We start from the raw sequence: 7,734 nt of genomic DNA, 5'->3' as shown, positions 1-7,734 counted from the left end.
CATTGATTCAATTATTTAGGGATGTCAATAATTGGATTATATAGGAAGTATAAATATACTTCTCTAAAGTAAATTCTAGTTGGTGAATGCGTCGTTAATATTAAATTCTAATTTTGCTGAATGAGTTGTGAACATTTTGGCGGCAATTAAGTTTACGTGCGACTCAGTCAGCAATGTAAACTGTTGGCTAAAGAAAATATTTAATTAAAACAAATATAACGTTTTATTTATAAATTCAAAATATTAGTTTATATCGTTGCTGTAAAATCAAAACTGGGTGTATGCAAAATTGAGTTTTAAGTTATAGATGTCAGAAAATGTCTTTCCTCTACGGTCTATATTTATGTCAAATCGTATTGTTAAATATAGTTTAAGTATAAAGATGATCCAGACAGACGTTGAATGGATTAAGTCACATATAAACTTTTACTGTCTATTTTGATGAAAAATAAGCATTTTGCAGATATGCCGGTTCATTTCACAAGGACGATATCCTCGCTGTGACTATCGCCATATCTTATGCCATATGTCTTATTAATGGTGCTTAAAAAATAATATACACAATAACAATTTATTTCCTTTATTAAAAATACATTTATCCACTATTAATAAGTTGAACAAAGTTTGGCCCCAAAGTTCTGGTTTCTATTGCGACCATTCCGAACAGATATCGATCTGTCTGCGGATTCTTAATTCTTCATTGAAGTTATAGTAGCCCTATTTTGTCGTGAGAAGTCTATAAAATGTTTATTAGACCTAGTCTATAAAATGTCTATTAGAGGAAGAAAATATCATTACGCTAATTATATCATAAATTTGTTCTATACATTATAATTTTTATATTTAAGATATTATGATCTAATAATATCTTATAAACATGATAACAGTGTGTTTTGGAACGACTGTATTTAATTTTCCATTAAAAAAACAATTTAAGTCTTGGTTGAAATTCAGCCAAAAAAAGCAAATTACTTCTAGAGCAAGGATGAGCAAAGGGGCTTCATGCTTCCCTTTAAATATTTTTCTGCGAGCCGCAAACATTTCAAAAATAGAATTTTATAATATTAATAAACTTTCTCATATTCAATAGATAATCATAAATAATTCTTTCTTGTTGCATTAATTTATAAAATATTTACTCTTTTATAATTTTAAAAAATGCCATAAAATTTTAAAAATTAAATGCGGCCCGTAAGTTTGGCAAACAAAAAGTCGCTCCTTTTCCTCTATAGAGGATTTTCACAACATTAGTATCAAAGTTCTCATACAATTAGTATCATTAGTTCAAATGATTAGCCAATATTTTTTATATTTGATGTTCATGCTTATCTGCCAACAGTCATCAAAACAAATAGGGTAAGTTATTTTAATCGTCCAAAAATCGAAATTGAATTTTTTTACATTTCTTCGCGTTTTGAAGGTTTCTGAACATTTTGAAATACCTCAGAAAAAATGAATGTGTGTGTGTATGTATGTATGTACGGATACAAATTTTCGACCACGTTTTCGGGCGCACGAATCAACCGATTTGAATCGCTCAAAAAACATTCGATTCCTATTGATGAGAAGACGTGCTGATTAGTTTTTGGTGAAGACAGTTCCAGCCGTTTCGGAGATACGGGGCAAAAAGTGCCAAAAACGGCAATTCAGTTTTTAAGAAAAACCCGATTTGAATGATCCTCAAAACATTTTACTTGTATTAACGAAATGAAGAATCGATGAAATTTTTGGTAAGGCAGATTAGTGTTTTCGGAGATACAGAGGACAAAGTAAAAAAAAATATTTTGCGGTCTAAAATGATCATTAGACATATGCACATCAAATTATCAGATATTTGATAAATTTTTTACAAAAGTCTTAAGGCACGTTGCCATACACCACTAGTCTATTATTTTTTAAAAAGGATCATAACACATGGCACATCAAATTACAGATATTAATATCTTGTATTTGATGTGTATAAAATTTTATAGAGATTTTGATAATAAGTACAAATTTTGTTTATAATTCTATGGGTTCCTTACCAATGTTCATCCGTTAGACTACTTAATTACCTCTTTAAAACAAATCTCAAATAAGAGTTTAAAATACAAAAAAATAGATAGAATCCAACCAGTCACATTTTTTTTTTAATTTTAAAATCCTAAAATGGTATTTTTTAAAGTTTTCAAAAAAAATTAAAAGTTTTCAAAGATTTTAATCGTTGGTACGGGAAGAATCAGCTAATTGCCTAAGGTTATCCTGAACACCAGCAAATTTTTGGTCGTACTTAAAAGGGAAAATTCTAATATCAAATGCCAATACATTGTTTGGTCTTCCAGATATTTTTTTTTTTTATAATTTTATTTGAACAGCGATCAGAACTTATGAGTTCTATGAGCTGTTGTGATTAATATCTTACAAACTACGTTGTTTATTACAGATGGCAACCCAAACAGTTGTCACATCTCTGTATGATAAATGTTATTACAATCTCTGTAATAGGGCAAGTATGGTGCAACAATGCGGGTGAGGGCTATTTTCACTTGGAAAATATTGCATTATGTATTTCCAAGTGAAAATCCTTATCAATGTTGCCTGACAACAGGCTGCTCGAAGTGGGTATCGAACCCGGGACCTTCCAGATATGATGGAATTTATTTCCTTCATGCCTATGTTTTTTCTATATCTGCATCTACTACAATTTCGATCGCCACCATGCAGTTTTGTCAGTGCGCTCTCTAGAGGTCGACGTTGATTTTTCCCATTTCATCTTTAACTTGCTCCTATGAATTTAATTGAAGCATCATGGGAGGGATATGTAGCGCGTTGAATTAGTATTTGTGTTTATATTTACTGTGTGCAGTACAGTGTATGTAGGCTGCATGTGTTGTATATTGTATATATAGGCGTTTGTTTGTTAATTTATGTCGGCTTCGTTGTCGGAATCATGGACATGTTGCGTAATCTTTGTGTTCGGGTGACATTTGACTTGCCCCCGCAGTGATCACCCGTGTTGCGCTCGATTGCTGCGTACTGGTGAGCCACGCCACGCCGCTTAGGGATGGCAATAATAAATACCAAATTTTTCGACACAGTTGATGCCACTTTGAAAATTATATATTATTCTGAAAATTCTAACATATCAATTATATATCAAGTTGATGCTCACATAAATAGAGATTAGCATTTTTTTTTCAGTAAAGAGAAAACTAATGGTGTATAGGTTTGTGCCTTAAGGCAAATTGCTGGAACTTTCCGTACCAGAATTATATATTCGAGGGGAAAAAATCAGTAATCAATAAAAATTGATCAATGATTTACAACAATTGTTTTATACATTTTCAAATATATAATTAGGATCACTATATATTTTATCGTTCATAAAATATACAGTGACGATCTTATCGCTCAAAACACTTGAGAAAGTTAGATTTGCAGGAGGTGAATGAATGAATCCATCTGAAGATATATTTCTTACGATTAGAATAACGCATTTGAAATATATACATTTTGAAACTTAATTGTGAATTAAAATTCATATTTAAAGTATAAAACTTTGTATATATTTGAAAATTTTGAAAAAGATGTTTTACTGAAAATTTTGAAATTTACTTGAACCGTATAAGTTAGCTTTAAAAACTGAAATTCTTGGTACGGAACTCAACAAATTGTAACAAAAACATTAGTACTCATTTTTAAAAACTTCATCAAATATCTGATAATTTGATGTGCATACGTCTAATGATCATTTTTGACCAACAAATATCATTTTTTTACTTTTTCTTCTGTATCTCCGAAACCGCTAGACTCTTACCAAAAATTTCACCAATTATTCATTTCGTCATTAAAAGTAAAATGTTTTTTGAATCATTCAAATCGAGTACTCTATTCTCTCAAAAACTATATTACCGTTTTTGGGACTTTTTGCCCCATATCTCCGAAACGGCTAAACCTGTCTTCACCAAAAACTAATGAGCTCATCTCCTTATCAATAGGAATCGAATGTTTTTTAAACCATTCAAATCGGTTAATTTATGCGCCCGAATTTGTGGACGATAAACTGTATCCAAACACTACACACACACACACATACATCATTTTTTATGAGGTTTGCCAAAATGTTCAGAAAACTTTGAAAGATATATAAAAATGTTCATTTTCGGTTTTTATGCGATTACTATAACTTACCCTGCGGGAAGTTAGAAAAATTAAATTTAAAATATAACAAACAACAATTTACTTTTGGCTCTGTATTTTCACATTAACACATACACGCTGGTATAGGTCAATTGAGGCTATAGGCTATACGCCTATATGATGGTCAAATTGAGGCTGAAGATATTTATTTTGTTGCTTAAAGATTTGTTTTCGAAAACAACTATATCATGTGATTTTTAATCTATAGTACATTTAATTTTTGGGTTTTCAAGGACAATGCTTTTTGCTTCCATGTGACCACATACTCGCTCACATATTTTGCGTTTTATTTGAATCAGTTATCAGATTTTACATCCTCATTTCATACCAGTTGTGATAATAATTATTTTCGCCTGAACACTGCACAACCTGCAAACTTTTGATGTAATGTGATTGCAATAGATTATAATGGAAGTAAAGCCAAAGGCCTTCGAATGGCATGCCTTATTCTTAGCAAGTATAAGAAACATTTTTATTTTGCCACGTTGGAATTTTTTTTAAATATTGAATTGAGATAATACGAAGCAAATTAAGATCTTATAGAGTATTATAAAATTTCTATAAGAGCTTCAACTCCGACTTATTGACATTTGAGCTTGAAATAAATATAAATTATGGACAGTAATATAAGAAAATAATTTGTAACCGTAATCACAGTCCAAATCTCTGCGGATCGATAACTTTGTAATTTGAGTGAATAGTATGAACATTAACTTGAATCAAAAAATAAAACTATAATTAATATAGGAACCAGAGCAATCATTTGGCAAAGTGATGATGGGTTGTGCAGATGTCTTATGATTTTGTTCACATAACGATATTTACCATACGATGTTTACAATGATCATTGCTCGAATATGGATGCTTACAATATGTACATACTTCTGTTGATAGTTCGCAATCCGCTGAGTGAGTCTATTGTTTGTAATGAGTTGGTTATGAATGTTCAGAAGCGTTCTTGAAGACCAGGACGAGTTTGGCGGCCAACTTATCATCCGGTAATAGGGGAGCCCATGTACAAAATTTATTCTCCATGCGCTCAAGAAGTAAATACATGTATCATTGTATCAAACTACTCACTGGCTTTCATTGCAAGTGTTCCCTATTTGTACTTTCAAAGTTCTTTATCATAACTGCCTTAAGTAGATACTTTATATCAACAATATTTCACTTTTTACATGAATTTTCAAGATTTCTGAAAAACTTCAGAAAGGGGTTTGATATCTCAATTGAGTAATTAGTTTCTCTAACAATAAAATAAAAATGAAGAAAATCTCAACTTCTCGTTCCTCAAGTGATTTTTTATTGCATTGGTGCATTAAATTTTATTGTTCTGCTGATTTTTTCTTATCATTAGGGAAAATCATTCAAATCGCACTTTATAGATACTTACACTACCGATTGCAAATTATAAAACAATTTCAGGATTCTCTTGCTATAAGTTCGACATATTCTATCAGTCTATCATAACTTATATTTTAGATTTATGGAGATTAATAACTATAATATATAATAAAATAAATAGAAGTTTCTGTCTTGTTTCTTAATATAACTGCCCTGCATATAACTGAGCAAAGTCTTTCTTTAAAATTTAGATTTTACCTAACATGACTTATGTTTTTCAGCATTGAATGGAGAGTAATAACTTGTTTACAAGTTTAAAAGTATATTTTTTACTACATATTTGAAAAGCTGCTCAAATATACGTTATTTCGCATAGGTGCTTCCACATTTGAGACAGATTCTGTTCGTTTTACATTCTCCATAATAAGAAATAACAGACATGTTTTCAATGAAATTCTGTATTTAATTCTGTATTCTTCATTCAGTATTGGGTGATTTTTCTGTTGAGCTCTTGTTAGTATTTGATGACAAGTTCTTCTTGCAATTGAAATAGAAGTTTCTGTCTTGTTTCTTAATATAACTGTCCTGCATTTATTTGGTCAAATTCTTTCTACAAAATTTATGTTTTACCTAATAATTTCTACTCATTTTTGGTCAATGATATCTAACCAGACTTGGAGATATTATTAACTGAATTGACTCTCGAGTTAGTATATAATTTTTGCAACTTTTTCGGAGGTGTTTATTAATCTGAGAATTAAAGCCTTCCTTGGTTCAGCTTCATAAACTATCAATACATAATTCGAGTGATAAAGTTTGGTAGAAAAATGTGTCATGTTTTTGCTTTTCAGTTTCATCTGTATTTGTAGCTGTAATTTGCTCCTAATGAGTAGAGCAGTGATTTCCAACCTTTTTTGGTCCTTGCTTCACTTTGAGGTTTCTAAAAATTTCATAGCAAATTTTTGTTAATTTATTTATGATTACATATTATTACATATGATTACAAATTGGGAATTTGGTTTCAGTTTCTTCATAAAGTCATTTTTTAACTAGTCATTGTTTTTAAATGTTTGAAACAATACTATACTACATTACATTCAAATAACCAAAACTTTCAAATTGTCCTCCTGAATTATCAAATTTCTCCCCGGTGGTGCGTTTGCCTCACGTTGGGAATCACTGGTGTAGAGGCTTGTAATACTTGTAAGTACAGTTGTACTATATTACCGTGATACAAAGCCGCGGCCAAGAATTAAAAAAACAACAATTTTCTCTAATTTCAACGCGAATTTCAAATTTGCTATCAAATTTTTCCTCGGCTCTCTGTCCTTACATAATGTATTTAGTGCCATATCATGCGGCAGAAAAGTGAATTCATCAGTAACGGACAAGTCGGCATGAGCATGAATCGCACGTAACGCACCTGCCTGCCCACAATGCACACATTCGCACACATACACTATCGGCGCATAGGTAGGTACTCTTTACTGTGTAACCAGGTCAAGGCCCAACAACTAAGACCATGTCTTCATAATAATATAAGTCTCGTGGAGCTTAAATCCCGTGAGCTTCGTGCCCTCATGGCTTCTCTGGACGATTGAATAAAAGAGCCATATATCATTGGATTTATTGTTATAATTGGAAAATTGGAAGAAAGATTCCAAATTCTTATTACTGATGTAATGATAAAACCCAGTGTGAATCACTGATTAATTGGAAATAATAAGAATTTTATAACTAGCAGATTGTGATTTTATATACAGAATTAGTATGCACATTTACACAGATTTGTTAAAATGCATATTCAGAGAATATTCTCCGATAAAATTTGCCTCTGACTGCATCTTTTAGATGTGTCATGATAACACATAAGCGAAGTTAGGATTTATGTGACGCCTGATCTTACAGCAAACACATAGCATTTTGACAGTTTTTACTACCAATTTATATGAAGTAAGGACCATAACATAGCGTTGCCATAACAACGTTAAGTTACGGTCTATTTTATCAGGGAATTGGCTCATGAATTTGTGTTTGCTTTTATATAATTATTAACGCTTTTGATTGTAATTTAGTAACGATCTTGTTTGTAATTTTCTCTTTAGGCTGTTTCATATATGAAAATAATAAGTGGCTGAAAATTCATTTTGTTCAAATAAATTTTGTCTAATGATGCTGTAATTATTCCAGTTCCAGTACTATATATGCTCA

The sequence above is a fragment of the Ctenocephalides felis genome, unplaced genomic scaffold (assembly GCF_003426905.1).
Source record: "Ctenocephalides felis isolate EL2017-DRISC unplaced genomic scaffold, ASM342690v1 CF-g0.4_SCAFFOLD_03571, whole genome shotgun sequence".
NCBI lineage: Eukaryota > Metazoa > Arthropoda > Insecta > Siphonaptera > Pulicidae > Ctenocephalides > Ctenocephalides felis.
Note: the sequence above shows the minus strand (reverse complement) of the source record.